General features: G+C 46.9%; 1 protein-coding gene across 8 annotated transcripts in view; it reads right to left on the reverse strand.

The window, feature by feature from the left end:
- The window catches only part of LOC136833493 (uncharacterized), a 437570-nt gene that overhangs the window by 40896 nt on the left and 375883 nt on the right, over positions 1 to 20791 (reverse strand). The gene's annotated exons all lie outside the window — the stretch shown is intronic.

Consider the following 20791-nt stretch of genomic DNA (forward strand, 5'->3'; position numbering starts at 1 on the left):
TAACTACATAAATACAAATAAATAAATGACAAAATTAATAAATAAAAATAAATACAGAAAAATAAATAAAAATAATTGAAAATAAATGCATAAAAATATAAAAATAAATAAATAAATAAAAATAAATAAATAATAATACATAAATAAATAAAAATAAATCAAAATAAATAAATAAATAAAAATGAATAAATAAATAAATGAAATTAAATGAATGGAATAAATAAAAATATATAAATAAATAAATAAATAAATAAAAATAAATAAAAAATAAAAATTAGATAAATAAATAAAAATAAATAAATAAATGAAAATTAATAAATAAATAATTCATTTATCTTTTTATTTTTTATTTTATTATTTATTTATTTTTATTGATTTATTTATTTGTATTTATTTATTTCCATTTATTTTTATTTATTTATTTTCATTTATTTTTATTTATTTATTTTTATTTATTTTTATTTATTTATTTATTTCTACTTATTTATTTTTATTTATTTATCTTTATTTATTTTTATTTAATTTTATACTTGTTTATTTATTTCTATTTATTTATTTTCATTTATTTTTATTCATTTATTTTTATTTATTTATTAAGGCGATGTATTGATGTGCGGTTTGAATTTTTTATTAGAACGGACCAAAATAAAATTTTAAAAATAAAATTAAATAAAAAATAAATGAAAAAAGTAAAAAAATAAATAAATGAATAAAAATAAAGGGATTTTGACAAAGGAAAAATCTATTTCTGAGAAGGTCCCGTGTCAGCCGGAGAAATTCCATTACAGCTTGAATTTCTAGGTATAACCTTGCTAGATATACCAGAGAAAAAGAGCTTTCAGGAAAGCTGGGGTTACTACCCCAGTCGAGCGTCTTCTAGGAAGACGTCGGTATAAGGAGGGGTGAGTGAATACCACTACCACGGAAACCTACTCGAAAGATCTCTCCCTGTCAAAACCCCGAAACAGCGGTGAGCGTTACAGCCCACACCAAACACCCGCCAGGACGGCGACACCAGCGCCGCCACCTACCTCATTCCATGCTAGCACTAACCCCAGACTTGGCATGTGCAAGAGGAGGGGGAGAGTACTTGGTGATTCAGGGAGGGTCACCGGGTGACCGGGACCTTCCTCAGAAATAGATTTTTCCTTTGTCAAAATCCTTTTCTGAGTCCAGTCCCGTGTCAGCCGGTGAAATCGTGATAGAGAATCATGCCAAGGCTGCAAGTACCAAGAAAAAGAAATGGGGGGTAATCTGAAGAAAAAGGCAAAAGTTTACCAAAATAATTTTAATTAAGCAATCTCTTTCGTGAGCAAGAATACTAAGACTAAGGCATATTAAATCTAAGGCACATCAAACAACTTAATACTATGAGACGTGGGGAGGTCCCCGACACAACGGAGAAGAGGCCCCAAAAAATCTTAAAATTACTTGAGCAAAGCGAAACATGAAAAGTAGGCACAAAATAACTGTAAATATAACCTTAATACTATACACATAAACTTATTCTAAACACGTAAGAAAAAATCTTCAATGAGTATTAACATATACATATATCTGGGGTACGTGGAGCCAAATAAAAACTGTCCAGTACCCCATAAGAAAAACAATCATGGCATATCAGATTACACTTTTTCCAATAACAGGTACAAGAAACATCAATATGAGGAGCCAGGCAGTGAGGTATAATCAACCAGGAGAATAAGCAGAAAAGTAAATGAGGCAGGCGGGCGGGGGGGAAAAGGAAAGGACAAGGATATGATTAATTAAGGTGGGGAGATGACACTTCCCACAGCTATGGTAGAAAATTTCAGGGCTTGAGCGATTTTTAAATAGTGGCGTTTAAACACTAGAGGTGATTTCCAACCCGTGTATTTAGAGAGTTCTGAGAAGTCCATATTATGAAAGTAATTAATGGAAGTAGCAACTGCTCGAATATCATGAACCTTGGGAACTGAATCTGGGTTGGCCTGTTTAATGAAATAAAGAATTTGTTGTCTTATAGCATTTATTGAAAGAGTACCACCTTTCTCCCTGATAAAAAGAGGACCCGACTTACACTGTGGAGTTCTTAAAAGGTAAGATTTAAGTGTATAAACCGGACATAAAGACTGGTCTTGAGGAAGGGGCACCACCTTCCAAGGAGACCACCTGTCTTGTGGGTCTTCGTTCTTAGCTAAAAATCTAGGGTCAGGGAAAGGAGGACCTCTCCAGACGGGAGGAAGTTCACATAATTATCACCTCTAGTGAGAGCCGACAGCTCTGAGATTCTAGCACCTGAAGCCAAGCTAATCAAAAATAAGGTCTTCCTTAACAGATCCTGATAAGAGCAATGAAAGTTATCCATCTCTGATGCTAACTTGAGGACGTCATTGAGAAACCACGTAACAGACTGTGGGCGTGATACTGGTCTCAGACGAGCGCATGCTCTGGGGATAGATGAAAAGTAAGAATCTGTAAGGTCGATTTTAAAGCCGTAAAGAAATACTTTCTTTAATGCTGATTTGATTGTGGTAATAGTGGCGGAGCAAAGGCCTTTCTCAAACAATGATCTAAAGAAGGAAACTCCTAAATTAGCTGTCATGACTTTGGCTTCAGATGCTTTTAGGAAGGAGGCTAATTTTTGACTGCTGAGTCATACTGTCTAATAGTAGAATCTCTTTTATCTGATTCTAAAAACAGAGTGTTGTGGGGGTCAATGTTTGCTCCTTTTGGGCTTTGAATTTTATAAAGTCCATAAAACTAGGGCATTCTGAATTCTTGAGGAAGCTGACACAGTCTTGGTTTGTACTGTCTGAGTCAGAATGGGCTTGGGAATCCGAAGACTCCGTAATCCCAGTTCCTGAAGAAGAGGGAACCAATTGCTCTTCGGCCAATAGGGGCTACTAGGGCTAATTGACCTTTGAATGTCCTGAGTTTGTGTAAAACTTTCAGCAGTAAATTTATTGGAGGGAAAAGATAAATCTTCTCCCAATTGTTCCAATCTACTGTCATTGCGTCTATGGCATACGCCTGAGGGTCCAGGTTGGGGCCACATAACAGGGGAGCTTGAAGTTGCTCTCCGTTGCGAACAGATCCACTTGGAGGCCCGGAACCCGGCGGCAAATCCATTTGAAAGATTCCACGTCCAGGGACCACTCCGTCTCCAACGGAGTAGTCCTGGACAGGGAATCGCCACCACGTTCCGCACCCCGCTAGGTGGGTGGCTGACAGGTGCCAGCTGTGCTTGTTCGCCAGGGAGAAGATAGCAACCATTACTTGGTTTACTCGGCCTGATTTGGAGCCGCCCCTGTTGATGCAATGAACTACCACTGCGCTGTCCAATACCAACCTGATATGAATCCGGTTGGGGCGGATTTTCTTCAAAGTTAGAAAGACCGCCATAGCTTCCAGGGTATTTATATGGAACTGCTGAAACATTGTGGACCACGTTCCTTGTACTTTTGTTTTGGTGAATATCCCCCCAGCCGCTTAGGGAAGCGTCTGTGTGAACAACTAGTGCGGAGGGGGAAATTGAAGCGGAACTGTATTGGACAGGCCCTTGACCGAGGCCCAAGGGCGCAATCTTGTCTTTAAGATTTGAGGAATGGAGGAGACCTTGTCTCTGAGCTTGACATTGGCTCGACTCCGCCACACTCTGTTTATGTCTTTTAATTTCGCTTTTAATAGCAGGTCTGTCACTGAGGCAAACTGAAGAGATCCAAGGACCCTTTCTTGGGACCGACGGGATGCTGATGGATTTTTGAGGAATCTCTTGGTGAGAGATGCTATCTCTTTCCTCTTGGAAGGCGGAAGGGACAGCGTGTGAGACGACAGATTCCACTGGAGACCCAACCACTGAAACCGGGACTCCGGAGTCAGACGGGACTTCTCTCTGTTCAGTTGAAAACCTAGCGACTCCAGGAAATTGATGACTATGGACGTAGCTTTCTGACACTCCGAACTGTTGGTGCCCAAATTATCCAATCGTCTAAATATGCTGCTAGGGATATCCCTTGAGACGGAGTTGCTGTACTACCGTGTCCGCCAGCTTTGTGAATATCCTGGGCGCAATGTTCAGACCGAAGGGCATGACCCTGAAGGAGTAGGCTTGATTCCCGAGTCTGAAACCGAGGAACTGAGAGAAGTTCAGCGCGCAACCGGGACGTGATAATAAGCGTCTGAAAGATCGATAGAGGTGGTGACGGCTTGAATTGGAAGTAGAGTCCGTACTTGAGCTACCGTAAGCATGCGAAATTTGTCGCATTTTATGTAGAGATTTAGACGCGACAGATCCAGGATCACTCTTTGCTGATCGAGTCTTTTTTTGGGAACAGTGAATAACCTGCCTTGAAACTTTAGGTGCCTTACTTTCTTTATTGCCCGTTTGTTGAGCAATTCTGTCACGTAATCCTTTAGGATTGACGTGGGTGGCTGGTAAAACCTGGTTAGAGGAGGAGGTCTTTGATCCAGCTCCATCCTAGTCCTTTGGACACAATGCTGTGTGCCCAAGGGCTGAAGGTCCATTGGTCCCTGAACCAAAACAGGCGACCGCCTACCTGTGTTCTCTCAGTGGGAGAGGGAGCGGGTTTATTCCCCTACCACGTCCAGGTCTTCCCCTTGGGGTGGTGTTGGGCTTCCTCTACTCTGGGGGCTTTGCCTCTTCCTCCCCTTGCAACCCTATTAAGGCCGTGAAAGTAACCCACGGCCAGGTATGTGGGGTTGTGCGCCGGTGAGGCCACATAGGAGGGTGCAGCTGGTTGGACCAGCACATACTGTTGGGGGTGAGCCTTGGAAGTAGAAGGCTGCTCTACTGCCGAGACCGGGACGGCTTGGACTACCGCCTGATGGTAGGGCCTCTTATGCCTCCTGAAGCGTTTACCTCCTCTCGATTGGGGGCCGGCCGATTCTGGGGTCTTACGCTTATAGGCGAAATGCCCCAGCGAGCGAAGACTCTGGTTGGCCCGTGTAGCCTCGGCCATAACATTCGTGACCTCCTCTTCAGGGAAGAGGTTAGGTCCCCAGATCGAGCTTTTCACGAGCTTGTTAGGCTCGTGGCGGATAGTCGCATCGGCAAAGATGAACTTCCGACATTCCAGTCTGGCCATAATAAACTCAAATAAGTCAGACTGGAAGCCTGCCAGCAAGGATTTAGCCAATACCTGAAAGAAAGGTTCGTCCGAGCAGGAGGCGGCAGTAGCTTCAGAAAGGCATACGGAGTTCAAGGATCGGGCTAACTTAACCCGAGCATCAAACTCTGCTTTCAAAGAGCTTCCGGCAGCTTGGGGAGCTGCTCACTAAACTGCGTGGAAGCGCAGAAGGGGTCCAAGCTTCCCGACCGTGAAAGTGGACGGGGCTTCCAGCCAGAACTCATTACTTCCTGGGAATACCAGGAAGTAGGGTCTGTCTCCCTTAGCTGTGGTAAGGGATTACCATCAAAGCACGCTCGGGCGTAGCCAGAGCGACTTTGTCAAGCAAGGGGTGGGAAGGTTGTCTCCCAGGGCAAACATAGTGAAGTTGCCCTTGAAAGGAGTCAACCGTATTGTCTGCCTGCCACTCCGTCAGAGTGCGCAGAAGAGCCGACTGAGCTTGGTCCCTAGGGACGATGACAGTCTCCTAGGAACCTTGTCTGACCGAATCAAGCTTCCTCCGTAAGCCTCACGAAGCCTGGGTAAGGGGGCAGGAGATCGGGGAAGAACTCCAATTCCTCCAACCGTCTCGTGCCAAGACCATCAAGTGTCAGTTTGCCATCATGTTGGATGGCCCGGAGTGCAAAACGCCAAGGGTTACCGACATCGAACGGGCGGGAGGTCCGCAGTGTCGGGGATAACATACTGTGGTTCGGCTGGGGTGGGTGAGCCATTCCCGCCAGTATGTTATCATGACTGGCCAACTTTTCGGAGATTTTGTTAAATCTCGAATCCAAGTCCTCCGTAAACGCTTGTACAGCTGATTAGCAAAGGCCTCTGCGTCGAAAGCAGGTTGGCGAGGAGGGCTTGATTTTGCAGCCCTCTTACTCGCGCCTTTGCTGGAGGAACCAGACTTGCTCCCGAGGCTACAGGCCCTGAAGCCTTAGCCTTCGACGGGGAAGGGCGTGCCTTCTTGGAGGTCGAGGACTTGTAGCCCTTCGCCTTCCATGAAGTCTTCAACTTCAACTTGGGGATAGCAGACGGAGCTCTATCACCCAGGAGGAAGACTTTACAAAACCTGCAAATGAAGAAATTGATGAAGCAGGGGAGTCAAATAAAGGGGGCCCGCCCCAACAACCTCACTTACCTCACCACTTACCACCTGGTCCTGCTCTCGTTCATGGGTTCCAGATTGAGATCCATGGCGACACGTCCTCGAGACCTCAGCGTAGAGGATATCCACTTGGGGTGGCTGGGTCTCATCCCGGATCTGCTGGATGATAGGGGTGGCAAGGTCTTCAGGCACTGCGGCGCCACCCGTGCGCCGGGGTAGAGCAAGTCCCTCAACCTGGCGTCGAGGACGTAGGGCTTCCCCGACGGAACGTTCCTACCAAACCCAGCCACCCAGGCTCGGAGGGATTCCAAGGCAGACTTCTTGGAAGCTTCATCCGCCTGTGAGAAAGCCAACAATTAGCTAAGAACGAAAACCATTCCGGGACTCATAAACAATATACCACATATAATATGAGGAGCATAAGGCAGGAGTAATGTAAAGACTGTTACTTACCGACTCATCCTGGACAGTTGTGCAGAGAGCGAAGCAAACCTCACAACCATCAGGGTGCCAGACAACCAGGTCATCCAGTCGGACCGCACAACCAGCGTGGGTCCGGCAAACTACGTGACCGTAAGGTTGTTGGAGGGAGGCGGTGCACCCCGGCTCCTCACAGCGAACAGTCTGTAAGTAAAACAGTACATGAACCTCCCACTCTAAGCAAGCTAAAGCTGACGAGGCCGGGAAACTCCACTGCAACCGGAATACTCCGGCGGAGAAGAACTCCCTAATCATAAACTGGGCCAATAAGCTCTAAATTACATAGAGTGGAAGGTAAAGGTTTTTCAGACCCCGGAGTACTCCGGGGGATGAAGGAAAGAGAGACCAGGAACCAACCCTAAGGGCTGCCAGTAAAATAACGGCGGAGCCCCCGGGTATAGGACCGGACTCACTTATATAATGAATTAAGGAAAATATTCCTGTAGATAAACTTATCTAAAACAAAAACAAAAACAATAATAAGTGATGATAAGAACTCAAGAGGACGGAAGGATCCGCTCCTCTCCAAATGAACAACCTTCCGCCCTTACTTCCCCGCCGGAGAAACAAGACAGGTAAAATGCTCGTATGATTCTAACATAGGCTGAAGCAATATGTTACCGTATCAGCGTAACCCGACGGGGAGAAAGTAAACAAACCGCCAACCCCAATACAGCGATGCTAGGGACGATATGGGAGGGAGCGAATCTCTCAACCAATAGGAGAAGTCCCTGAACTCGGAGAAAACGCCATCTAGCGTCACCCGCACGAGTAGAGCAAGGCTGGAGAGAGGAGGAGGGGGGGGGGGGGGGGGGGAGGAGTAGGCTACCAGGAAGGAACAGGAGACGGGGAGAAGCTCACCCGCTCAACTGCACCATACCTCCCAGACGATGAATCTTGGAAGGGTGGAATGCTGGAAGCAACACAACCCGAAGCCCGACTCTACCTAGGCGAAGCCTAATATGGTCCTAACCTTAACATAGGCTAGGAAAAAAGGGAGGGCAGAAGGGAGGAGGAAGCAACAGGGAGAGAAATTTTGTGCTGAGAACCAACCAGGATCGAGAATGGCGGGCAAGGGGGCGACTAGCCTAGAGGAAACACAACCCAAGAACTCGATTCCCCCAAAATGGAGGAAGAGGACTAAGGGGCTCACTCTGCCGACAAAAAACGATCCCGGAGGAAACAGCAACAAAACTCCCTCAACCTGAACTCCTCACCCAGGGCAAGGGATGGAAGCAAACAGCCTACTCCACAAAATAACCATCACTATAAAAACTAAAATGTGCTCAACAGAGAGCGTAGCCTACCCCGGGGAAGCGGTTAGATCTGAGGCTGCCGCCAGCACCCGAGGTAAACAAACAACAAAATAATAATAAAAATAAAACTACAAGAGAGAGCACCATCTTCAAGCAAAATAATTAGCCTAGTGAGACCAAAAATAACAGGAACCCAACCTGGGGGAACCTAGACGGGCATCACTCTCACCAAGGCCCGTAGGCCAATGAAATAATTCATAAGGGGGGGGGAGCCACCGCAAGGAACCACCAGGAAGGGGACCAAAGGGGCAAATTTTATCTATAACGACGAGGAGACAACTCCAACTGAGAAGAACAGAAGGAGTCGCCTCGCGGTCGACATGGCTGACAGGGGACGCCGTGGCGACATAATAAGATCTCAATATTTATGAAAATACGAGACCTTAACAGCCAAAATTCAGAACAAAACCCCACAAGAAGATGGTACTTAACTTGGAAATGGTAAAGCTGCTCGACGCCATCTCAGAAAGCAGAAAAATCCAAAATAATGGAGACGAGCACACAAAAGAAACAGAGATTTCACGTGCTAGAAAATGGAATGAGGTAGGTGGCGCTGGTGTCGCCGTCCTGGCGGGTGTTTGGTGTGGGAGCTGTAACGGCTCACCGCGCTGTTCCGGGGGTTTTGACAGGGAGAGATCTTTCGAGTAGGTTTCCGTGGTAGTGGTATTCACTCACCCCCTCCTTATACCGACGTCTTCCTAGAAGACGCTCGACTGGGGTAGTAACCCCAGCTTTCCTGAAAGCTCTTTTTCTCTGGTATATCTAGCAAGGTTATACCTAGAAATTCGTGCTGTAATGGAATTTCTCCGGCTGACACGGGACTGGACTCAGAAAATACAAATAAATAAATAAAAATAGAAATAAATAAATAAAGGTAAATGAGATAACAAATAAAAAAATAATATATATCTATCTATATATATATATATATATATATATATATATATATATATATATATATATATATATATATATATATATTTCTGGATCGGGTCCCGTGTCAGCCGATGAAAAGTCCATTCACCACTTATTTCTAGGTAATTCCGTTGCTAGATACCAGAGAAAGCTAAATGAAATGCTGGAGTTACTACCCCCAGAGCGAGCTCCATCAGATGGAGTCGTGTATGGAAAAGGGTGAACTACAAAAACACGGAACCTTATCCTATAGAGATCCCAAGGTCAAAAAGTCCCATAGGGAGGTGCGTTACAAACCCATGTACCACCCGTGGACAGCACACAAAACACCGCTTAGTCGCATTCCATTTCAGCAAGCACCATCGTTCACACGTTTTTTCGTTGTGCTTTTAATCTTGTGCATTTTCGCTCATTATGGCTTCCTCACAAGGTCTTTTCGTCACCTAAGTTGAGTACCAATGTTTCGTTTTTTAGTTGAGGCGATTGAGGCTCCTTATTTCCCTTTAGTTTAATAATTAAAGGGATTTATAACGCCCGTCTCGATCTCCTCTCACGGCCTCACGTGACCTCCATGCGATGTTCGTGATCTTGGGTCGCCCTGTTTTTCAATCTTTTTCACGGTTCCTCTTCGTGTTTAGGAGCATTTTCCTTTTCATGAGGTCTAATTAGTGATTTTGATTGACTAACGTTTGTTTCCCTTTGCTTCGAGTTGAGGGCTGGTGTTTAGGCGTCGGGCTTCCCCTCGAGCCTATTAAGCCTTTATCAATTCATTTACATGCCTTATTTTTGCCCTTCCCTTCTCGTAGCTTCTGGGAATTTTATTTTCGTTTGTACTTTTAAGTTTTTTTTGTTTCCCCTTTAACCCAGTGTTCGGATGCATTTGATATTTGATGATTATCATGGATGTTTCTTTTGTTTCGAGGTGGCCATTTCCTTCACGTCCACATCGTGTTGGGTATGGTCCTCCTCTTGTTTTGTATTGATATTTTTCTTTATGGGTTGGTGTTAGCTTTGGTTTTCTTTTTGGGCGTTAGGCTTTTGCCCCCTTTTTTCCATAAAAAGGGGGAGGGGATGGTCGTTCATTCTTTCCGTTCACATGCCCTTCTAGGGTTTTGTGTTCGTTTTTCCATGCGGCGCTTTCCTTAAGTTTTACCAGGGTCTTCTCCTTTATGTTCCCTTCCCTGTTCCAGGCTTTCTGCGTGAGGCTAATAAGCCTCTCGTTAAGCTGGAATAGCGAGGACCTCATGTTGCTTCCCTCTCCCTGTTTCGGCTTTTCCGCGAGAGGCTAATGAGCCTCTTGGTTAAGCTGGGATAGCAAGGGGCTTCATGTAGCCTACCCTAGTTTGGTATTTACTTAAGGTTAGTTCTAGTTTTTGGTTATGTCGACCCATCCTTTTCCTAGCCTATAGCCTGTGCCCCTTCCTCTGCATGGTTGGCCTCTCTTTGGTACGGTCCGTGACTTTACCTTTGTTCTCTCCCTCCGGGGACTGTTAGTGGCCGGGAGAGCTTCCCCCTCTCCTGTCCACCATCTTTGGCCATGTTTATCTCCTGTTCCCCCTTGGAGGAGGTTGTCCCTGTTCCTCTCCTGCTTCTCTCGCGTTTGCTGGGTAACGACTCCAGTCAGCGTGTGGGCGGGAGGACACGGAACGCCCGGATTGTGCATTCCCACTCTCTGGTCGTTCCTTTTCGGTTCTTCCTCCGGGGTTCCCATTCCTCCCCTTCATACGTCTTCTCCGGCGTGTCGTTTAATTTAGCGACACTCCGGTTCAGTCCCTTCTTCATTGCCAGTTAGAGCTTTCCGCCTGACTGTCTTCGTGTTGGGCTCTTGACGTTCCCTGACCTTAGCTAACTACTGTCTTCTATCGGAGCGCATTCCTTGCTTCCCGCTCCGGCGGTTCTAGCGTTTATCGGTCTTCCGTTATCGCTAGTTTCATATTATTTTTAGTTGCCGGGAATACGCTTTCTCCGGACAGTTTAACCTTCCCATTTCATTTCACTTTGTATCCGTCACTTACTTTAAGGCATGTTACTCCGGCTAGTTCCGGTAAATTTGTTTTGCTTTATTTATTATTATTATTTTTGCTTGTATGAGTTTTTACCAGGTTACCTCCCGGATCATTCCGGCTGGTTTCACGGCTTGGTTTAATACTGTGTTGCTCCGGCACACTACTCCGGCACCTTACACAGTGTACTCATAATCTCATACTCTTACAGGTGGTACGCTGCCAAGAAGAAGGGTGCTCCGCAGCCCTCCATCAGGCCAGCGGCCAATAAAAGTTTGTCGGTCTCACTCCGGATGTGCGGTCCACGTAGGGGATCTTATTGTTTGGCACCCTGACGGATGTGATGTTTGCTACGCTCTTTACGAGCAGGCTATCGATGATTCGGTAGGTGATCATGCATCTTTCCTTCTTAGCCAACTATAATGTTTACAATTTTATCGATTCCCTCCGCCTTCGGTAAGACGACAATAATGTTTTTCTTCCGGCAGGCTGACCGCAAGTCTCGTGATTCTTCGATTCAGGCCCTTAAAGTCTGGGTTAGCGGCTTTGGCGCAACGAGGAGCTGGCAATCCCTACATACTCGAAGGACATTTGTAATGTCCTTTTTCCCGGCGCTTGGATCACAGCTTCTGTCACCGACGAGGTTGCTGCTCCGTTGATTGCCGGGATTCGGGAGTTGACCCAGCCCTCTCCAGACGGTTCGGCTTTGAGCGGCGGCGCCCCGGAAGACGCGGCGGAACTCGATCCCGACCTTGAGTCTCCGAGCATTATCCCAGAGCATCAGGCAGGTAAGGGGGTAAGTGAGGCAGGTTCTTCACTGTTTAACTCTCCTTCTTCCTCTGTTGCTTCTTTTAAAGGCTTCTCTAAATCTTCATACCTTTCGGGCACGTCTGGGTCTATTGCCCCGAAGGTGAAGTCCTTTAAAAAGAAAACCTTACCTACTCCGGCAGACCGATATGGGGTCCCTCCGGCGGCGGCACGGACAACGAGCCCCGTTCCGTCGACGAGTACAGCCTCCCCTTCCGGGTCCCAGGCGGAGCCTCAATCACGTCAGGTAGTTCCCCCTCCTCCTTCCTTGGATACACTTCAGTTCTTTGAACAGTTCCTGGAAAGAATCGACACGAGGTTTGAGAAGATCGACGCGAGGGTAGACAGTAAGCTGTCTGGTCTTGCTTCTTCTCTTCATTCCCTTTCGAAGAAGGTGGAATCTCAACAACGTTCTAGGCATTCTGTTCCTGATCCTTCCACTCTCCCTCCCTTCGATCTAGGGAATCCTTGGCGTCTCACCCTTTATGCTCCCGAGTACGAAGGTACTCTTACCATAGAGGGTTTAGGCACGAGGAGAGTGGAAGAGTTAGAGTTCTATCCTCCGGACCTGACATCTCCCTACACTGGTTTTGCCAGGCTGAAGGGAGAGGTTTGGAACAGGTCTGATAAAGTCCCTAAGGAGACGGTCATCTATCCTAGGGACCAAGCCCAGTCGTCTTTGATGAGGACCCTTACGGAGTGGCAAGCGGAGAACACTAAGCTCACACCAGCTAAGGGAGTGTTCACTATGTTCACTCTCAGTGATGTTCTCCTTCTCCCTTGCGCTTGAAAGTGGCCTCCCCTGACTAGCCAGGCTTGCTTGGAAGGTAAACCCCTTCCTCATCTCCGTGAGACGGACCCTACATCGCTCGTCTTCCCGGAGGCACTGACTTCTGGAAGGGAGCCCCTAATACGTTCACTGGTGACTCGGCTTGACCCAGACTGCGCCTCTGATCTGTTCAGTGAGCAGCTCCTAAGATCCCGGAGTCGCTCTTGAAAACAGAGGCTGATACTAAGGAAAGGCTTGCCAGGTCTTTGAACTCTTTGGTTTTAGCGGGAAGCAACTTCTTTGGTTTACAGAGAAGATCCATTGTTCCAGGTCTTGACGAAATCTCTCTTGGCGAGTTTTCAGCAAGATCTGTTTGACTTTATGACTGCCCGACTGGCCTGCCGGAAGCACATCTTTTCAGCAGCCACAGTTCGGCATGAACCTAATAAGCTTCTTAAGAGTTCGATCTGGGGTGCTAATCTTTTCCCACAAGAAGAAGTTGATGCAGTCTTATCTGAGGCGGCTAGGGTCAATCAAAGCCTCCGTTCCCGTTGGGGCCTGCCCTATAAAAGGAAACAGTCTGATCTTGCCAGCCCTCCCACCAAGTCCAGTAAGAAATTTAAACACTTCAAACGTCTTCCAGCTCAGTCCTTGGTCCAGGTTCCTTTACAAAGTCAACCTTCGACCTCTTCCTCCCATCCTCCACCTCAGTATGTCCTGGTAAACCCGGCACATCAGTCTTTGGCTGCTCCTTCCTATGTCTCCTCCCAGCTTTCAATCCTGCATATGAAAGTCAGGGAAATTTCGCCCAGACTATCAACCAGAGGTAATAAGCCCCGTGGATTCTATTCGCTCGGGGAAGGGAGCCCCTGCTCCTCTCCCAGGAACAGGGAGGTAGAGGCTCCAGAGGGGGGAAGCAATCACAGGACCGATGACATACATCCTGTGGGCGGGAGGCTGTATCATTTTCGAGCTCGGTGGACCTTCTGTCCCTGGGCTCAGAGTATAGTTTCCAAGGGCCTAGGCTGGAGTTGGATCGACAATCCCCCTCCACCAGTCAAGTTTTATCAGGCTACGACCAAGGATCTCGAGGACTTTGTGGAGGATCTCCTACAGAAACAGGCTATAAGGAAAGTGAGGTCTCTGAAGTTCCAAGGCAGGCTCTTCAGTGTTCCAAAGAAAGGTTCCAACAAACGGAGAGTAATTCTGGACTTGTCCCGTCTGAATTCCTACATTCGTTGCGACAAGTTTCGGATGCTTACTGTCTCCCAAGTTCGGACCCTACTGCCCCGTGGAGCCGTAACCACCTCTCTAGATCTTTCCGACGCCTATTATCACGTCCCGGTTAAGAGAAGGTTCTCCCCCTTTCTGGGGTTCAGGCTCGGAAGGCAGGCATATTCCTTCAAGGTGATGCCTTTCGGCCTCAACATAGCCCCAAGGATTTTTACCAAGTTGACAGACATGGTCGTGCAGCAACTCTGATCTCAAGGGATTACGCTGGCTGGCGTATCTCGACGACTGGATCATCTGGGCATCCAGCGTCGAGGAATGCCGGAGAGTTACATCCGTGGTGGTCGACTTTCTAGAATCCTTGGGCTTTTCGTGTAAACAGGAGAAGTCCCGCCTGGTTCCCAGCAGTTGTTTTCAATGGCTGGGAATCCAGTGGGATCTGAATTCTCACAAGCTCTCTCTTCCTCCTCCCAAGAGGAAGGAGATAGCCAGAACAACCAGACAGTTTCTCAAATCCAAAGGGCCTCTCGGCGGACCCAAGAACGAGTCTTGGGCTCCCTTCAGTTTCGCCGGTGACAGACCTGTTGCTGAAAGTGAAACTGAAGGATATCAACAGAGTGTGGCGGAGTCAGGCAAATATCAGTCTCAGGGACAAGGTGTCTCTGATTCCCCACATCTTGAAGATGCGACTCCGTCCTTGGTCGTCTGTCAAGAGCCTGTCCAAGTCAGTCCCTTCAATTTCCTCCTCCGGCGTTGGTTATCCACACAGACGCCTCCTTAAGCGGGTGGGGAGGATATTCTCAACACCAAGAAGTACAGGGGACTTGGTCCCTCATGTTCCGCCAGTTCCATATAAATGTTCTGGAGGCCATGGCGGTCTTCCTTACCTTGAAGAAGCTTCTTCCCCCCAAGAAGATTCACATAAGGCTGGTTCTGGACAGCGCCACGGTAGTCCACTGCATAAACAGGAGAGGTTCAAAATCGAGCAGGATCAACCAGGTAATGATTGCACTTTTCTCCTTGGCCTGCAAGAACAAGTGGCACCTATCTGCCACCCATCTTGCAGGGGTCCGGAACGTCGTAGCAGATTCTCTCTCCAGGACAACTCCCCTCGAGTCGGAGTGGTCCCTAGACAGGGGTTCGTTCAATTGGATCTGCCAACTAGTTCGGGTCTGGAGGTAGATTTGTTCGCAACCAAGCTCAACAACAAGCTCCCTCATTATGTAGCTCCCAACCTGGACCCTCAAGCTCTTTTCACGGACGCAATGTCATTGGATTGGAACAGGTGGAAGGTGATCTATCTGTTCCCTCCAGTGAACTTGTTGTTGAACGTCCTCCACAAACCGAGGACGTTCAAGGGTCAAGTAGCTCTAGTGGCTCCCTACTGGCCAAAGAGCAGCTGGTTTCCTCTTCTACTAGAACTGAAACTTCGCCACATCCGAATCCCAGGCCGGAACTAACACAAGTAGTACAAACTCAGACTGTGTCAGCTTCCTCAAAAATCCAAAATGCCCTGGCTTTGTGGACTTTATGAAGTTTGCGGCTCAAAGGGATGCTAACGTTGATCCTGTCAATACCATGTTCTTAGAATCAGATAAGCGGGCCTCCACTCTTCGTCAAACATGACTCAGCAATTAAGAAACTAGCACTCTTTTTAAGAGAATCTGAGGCTACAGTAATGACCATTAATTTAGCAATCTCCTTTTTTAGATCACTGTTTGAGAAGGGTTTAGCCGCTAGTACTGTTACTACAGTCAAGTCGGCTCGTAAAGTGTTCTTGTATGGTTTCAAAATTGACCTCACAGACCCTTACTTTTCTTCCATCCCTAAAGCATGTACGTCTGAGGCCAGTAATCCGTCCACATACGGTTTCCTGGTTTCTAAATGGCGTGTTGAAGTTAGCCTCAGATATCGATAATCAATCCTGCCCCTACCTTTCCTTGTTGAGGAAAACGTTGTTTTTAGTTAGCCTGGCTTAGGTGCTAGAATTTGGAGCTGTCTGCACTCTCTAGGGAACCCAACCACGTCGACTTCCTTCCATCAGGGGAGGTTTTGCTGATTCCTCACCCTACCTTCCTGGTCGCCTTGGAAAATTCTTCCTCTGCCTCTAGACCTGTCCCTGTGTCCAGTTCATACTTTGAGGGCTTATTTAGACAGGTCCTCTCACATCTCTTCTGGGCCTCTCTTTATCAGGGAAGGAGGGGTAATCTCTCTATGTCTGCTATTAGACAACAGATCCTTTACTTTATCAAGCAGGCTAACCTGACTCAGTCCCAAAAGTTCATGATATCAGAGCTGTGGCCACCTCCATTAATTACTTTCATTACATGAATTTCACGGATCTTACCAGGTACACGGTTGGAAGTCACCCTTGGTTTTCAAACGTCACTATTTGAAATCCTTAGAAGCTCTTAAATTCTCAGCAGTCGCGGCAGGGAACGTTGTCCCTCCCTCTGGTTCCCTTTCTGATTCCTAGTCATTTCCTCCTCCACTGCCTCAGTTATCCCCTTACGGTCATTTCAGTCAGGCTTGCCTTGACTTCTCACCTGGCTGTGTTATCCATGTATTTGTCTAAATGACACATTTAAGTTATAAGGTTTTCAATATTGTATAGTTCTTTTGTTTATGTACTTTTTCACATTGTCATGTTAATTTTAAGCTAACATCAGTTTCTTTTGTACATTATTGTTATTGTTACTAGTGATTGAAAAGTTTCTTTTGGACCTTCGGTCTTTTGTTCCCTTAAATTTTTATCTTTTTAGTTTAAGAATTATGTTTATTTCTCTGTTAAATTTTTCATCGGCTGACACGGGACCCGATCCAGAAAAGGGATTTTGTGAAGGAAAAATCTATTTCTGGAGAGGGGGACCGTGTCACCCGATGACCCACCTCCACCATGTGTCATGTCCCTCCCATAGTAAACATCATTCTAGTGGGGTGCTGCTTTCATGGAATGCGACTAGCGGTGTTTTGTGTGCTGTCCACGGGTGGTACATGGGTTTGTAACGGCACCTCCCTATGGGACTTTTGACCTTGGGATCTCTATAGGATAAGGTTCCGTGTTTTGTAGTTCACCCTTTTCCATACACGACTCCATCTGATGGAGCTCGCTCTGGGGTAGTAACTCCAGCATTTCATTTAGCTTTCTCTGGTATCTAGCAAACGGAATTACCTAGAAATAAGTGCTGAATGGACTTTTTCATCGGGTGACACGGTCCCCTCTCCAGAAATATATTTTCCTTCAGTCAAAATCCCTTATATATATATATATATATATATATATATATATATATATATATATATATATATATATATACACATGACCGCAGTGTGGTACTTTGGTCACACTCCCCCGAACCTGCAAAGTGCTACCTTGCAGGTGCGACAGACGTACCGGGTGTCTCTTCTTCTGCCATTCATATGGCACACCCGGCACCGTTTCTGCTTACGCCCTTCTAGGAGCTCCAGTGTGTGATCCCCTGCCTGCAGCCGACACACAGGGTCCACTACCCGACGGGACATTGGAATGTGAGGGAGGGAGGCATCATCAAGGGCAGCAGCAGCAGGGGCGGCATCATCAAGGGTGGCATCAGCAGGGACGGCAGCAGGGGCGGCATCATCAAGGGCGGCGGCAGCAGGGGCGGCGTCGGCAGGAGCAGGAAGACTGAGGTTGGCCCTCCTAGCGACATCTGTCCTATCCTCTCGGGGCAGATCTGGAGCTCGGGGTAGGGGGTTGGTGTTGGAAGGCTACTCCTCTGGATTAAAGTTTATGAAGGTATTCCCAGCCACCTCGAGAAACTGGATGTGGGACAACCTTTGGGCGTCCGAATTGTACCCACAGTAGAGGATGTAGGCATTCTGGAGGGCCAACTGAAGGAGGTATTTGAGGAGCTTCTGTGTCCACCTCCCGGTTCTCCTGGCGAAGGGATAATACTGGATGAGTTGATCAAAGAGATCAACTCCTCCCATGTGCCTATTGTAGTGCCCGATGACAGTAGGCCGTTGGACACGAAACTCCTCACACATAACTCGGCCCTGCCGACGTGTCTTCTTCCGCTGAACAATCTCTTCTTGGATGGGCTCATGACTTGTCATAATCATGGGCACGAGTCGGACCCCCTTCCAACAGATGACAAAGACATCTCCCTTCCGCCGCCACTCTATCTCTCCTCTTGCCAGGTGTTGCGGCTGGCTAGAGCACCTCTTGAGGACATTCGGGCCCCACGCACCAACCGAAGGGTACCACTGACGTGCATACCTGCTTCATACAGTTCCTGGGCCAGGGATACCAAGTTATAATAATTATCCATAAACAGGTGGTATCCCTGGTTACGGAAATGATCCACAAGACCGAAGACAGTGTCACGCAGCGTGGAGAAGACCCCAGAATACACCGAGAAGTCCACGACGTATCCAGTGTTGGATTCCGTAATAAAAAATAACTTCACACCATATTTCTTTGGCTTCTTGGGGTTGTACACTTTTATACTTAGACGCCCTTTGTATGGCATCATCCCCTCATCCAAAGAAAGGTTCTTGGAAGGAACCATGAGAAACTGGCACCGTTCACGAATGTAGTCCAACACTGGGCGGACTAAGATGAGGTGGTCGGGGTTATTCCGGGGTATGGCCCTTTGGTTGAAGGCGTTGAAATACCTGTCCAACGCCAGGAAACTATCATGGGGCATAATGCCGGGCACATTGGGCTTACTTAAAAAATATTCCGCCTCCAATATTGCCTGACGTCGGCAGCAGGCATCATTCCAAAAAAAATGTGGAGCCCCAAAAAATGTGCTATGTCCGTGAGGTTGCAGCCCGCCAGCGATACGAAAACATCGTCTGCAGTTCCTCACGGCAGTACTGAGCGTAATCCGCCATCTCTGCAACAAGGTATTCCAGCAATTCCCGCGTCAGGAAGAGCTGAATGAACCCCAGTGCAGTGAGAGGCACAGGGACGGTCAGTCCAGGTGCTGCCGTGAATGGGTGCATGTTAGGTGGGGTGGGGTTCTGCAACCACCCCTCATCACTTTCGGACGAACGGCCTTCACCTAAGCTGCCGCGATGTTGCGACCTTCTACGGGCCCGTGCGTGCGCGGGCACGACTTCGCCTCCCACCCTCCCCACTTTCACCATCACTTTCTGTCTCGTCCCCACCAGCCACAATTGCTGCCTCCTCCTCCTCCTCAGAGCCCTTTGTTGGCCGAGCTGGTTGAGCTTCAGACTGTCACTCGATGGGCGGAGTTCCCAGATGACCGGCTGATGAAGAGTTAGAGGAATTTATTTCTGGTGATAGAAATTCATTTCTCGCTATAATGTGGTTCGGATTCCACAATAAGCTGTAGGTCCCGTTGCTAAGTAACCAATTGGTTCTTAGCCACGCAAAATAAGTCTAATCCTTCAGGCCAGCCCTAGGAGAGCTGGTAATCAGCTCAGTGGTCTGGTAAAACTAAGGTATACTTAACTTTTTCCTCCTCCTCAGACTCTCCCTCATAAGCACTGAAACCACTAAATTCCAGTTCACTTTCCTGCTGTGGCTTTATTGTGACACGGACATTGGGGGCAAATATTCATCATCGCTGACATCGGGCGTGACCAACTGCCATCAAAATGAGGACTTTCCACCTGCTCTCGATCGAGCTCCAACAAGTACTCGTCAATGTCGTTTTGTTGGAGGCCTCCCAAATGCTTACAGATGCCCCTCAGGACACCCCGATGCTTCCTAGGGGTCGTAAAAGGCACGGGATGTGGTCCTTGGTCCCCTTTGGTCACACGTGGCCGCACAGCACAGCGTTGAAAAGCTGGGTCACCTTGGGTGCTTGGTCCCTCTCCAGCATCCAAATCTAAAACTCACCTCACACGCTCACTACCGACAGGCAATATGCACCTTTCATGGTCCTGACGACGTTGGGACATCTCTGCAAATGTTCTGTTGCGTCACAAATACGCTAACACTCGCAAAAGTTCTGCAAAACACGAATGCGTCAAGAAATCGCTCTCCGACGATGCACCGCTGATGCTTTGTAGTGCGGGAAGGAAGAAATTAGGCGCATGATCAACAGATAGGAAACGCTTCTAAACAAAACAACAGCGTGATCCGTGAACTCCCAGCATCCCTCAAGGCACGTGATTTAAAACCTTTTCGCAAACTAGGCCTACAATTATTTTTCCGCGAATATTTAAAAAAACATTTTGTAGTCGACGTACCGTACGTCCACTCGGCACCCAACAGATCATTTTAGTCGACGTACGGTATGTCCAGTCGGCGTTTAAGGGTTAATAGTATCACAAGCCTAGACCTTCGCCAAACATGGAATAAAAATTTATTAAGATTGGACCCTGCTTGAATTTAATTTTTCTTGTTTTTGTTACCTCAAAATGTTTTAATATTATTTCAATACCTTTCCCAATCAAGGGAGCACCCTTAGTGCCTTACAGGCTGTCAGCCCATCAAACCTGAAACCAACGATGAGGATAAAGTTTGACATTATGTTTACCCTTGCTGGGCCATGTCTGTAACTCCAGTTCTACAGGTGGAAAGGTATGCTATCCACTTCCACCCTCCACCAAAGATCCAGTATGAGAATTTTTTGTAATCCAAATTGCTTCTGGGTTTTCATCACACAATCTCTTTTGATAGAAGGAAAGAAAAATTAACAAAAAGGTCTGACTACAGTCTGTTAGGTCAACAGCTAAGGTGTAAGGCTCACAAGGCTTTGATGTCTAACAGCATCAGAACACTGGGACATTGTTTCTCAGCTTGTCATCCTCTAAACCCCACAACAACAGCAACTGCTTAATGATATGGAGGACAACACTGCAAACAAATGAAGTCAGGATACTAAAAATTTCTGGGGTGGGCAATCTTTGATCATTTCTACAGCATACTATATTGCATGAAATCCTGCAGTAAATAGCAAAGCATTATTTACATTATGAAGTTTTTACCAAAAAGTGCAGCAACACTTCCAACTCTACTAAATGAAATTAATCTACACATGTAGATAACATAATCTGACTGTTAAGTACTGTATATTAAAGTTTTTCATAGT

Source organism: Macrobrachium rosenbergii, chromosome 51 (genome assembly GCF_040412425.1).
Source record: "Macrobrachium rosenbergii isolate ZJJX-2024 chromosome 51, ASM4041242v1, whole genome shotgun sequence".
NCBI classification, from domain to species: Eukaryota; Metazoa; Arthropoda; class Malacostraca; order Decapoda; family Palaemonidae; genus Macrobrachium; species Macrobrachium rosenbergii.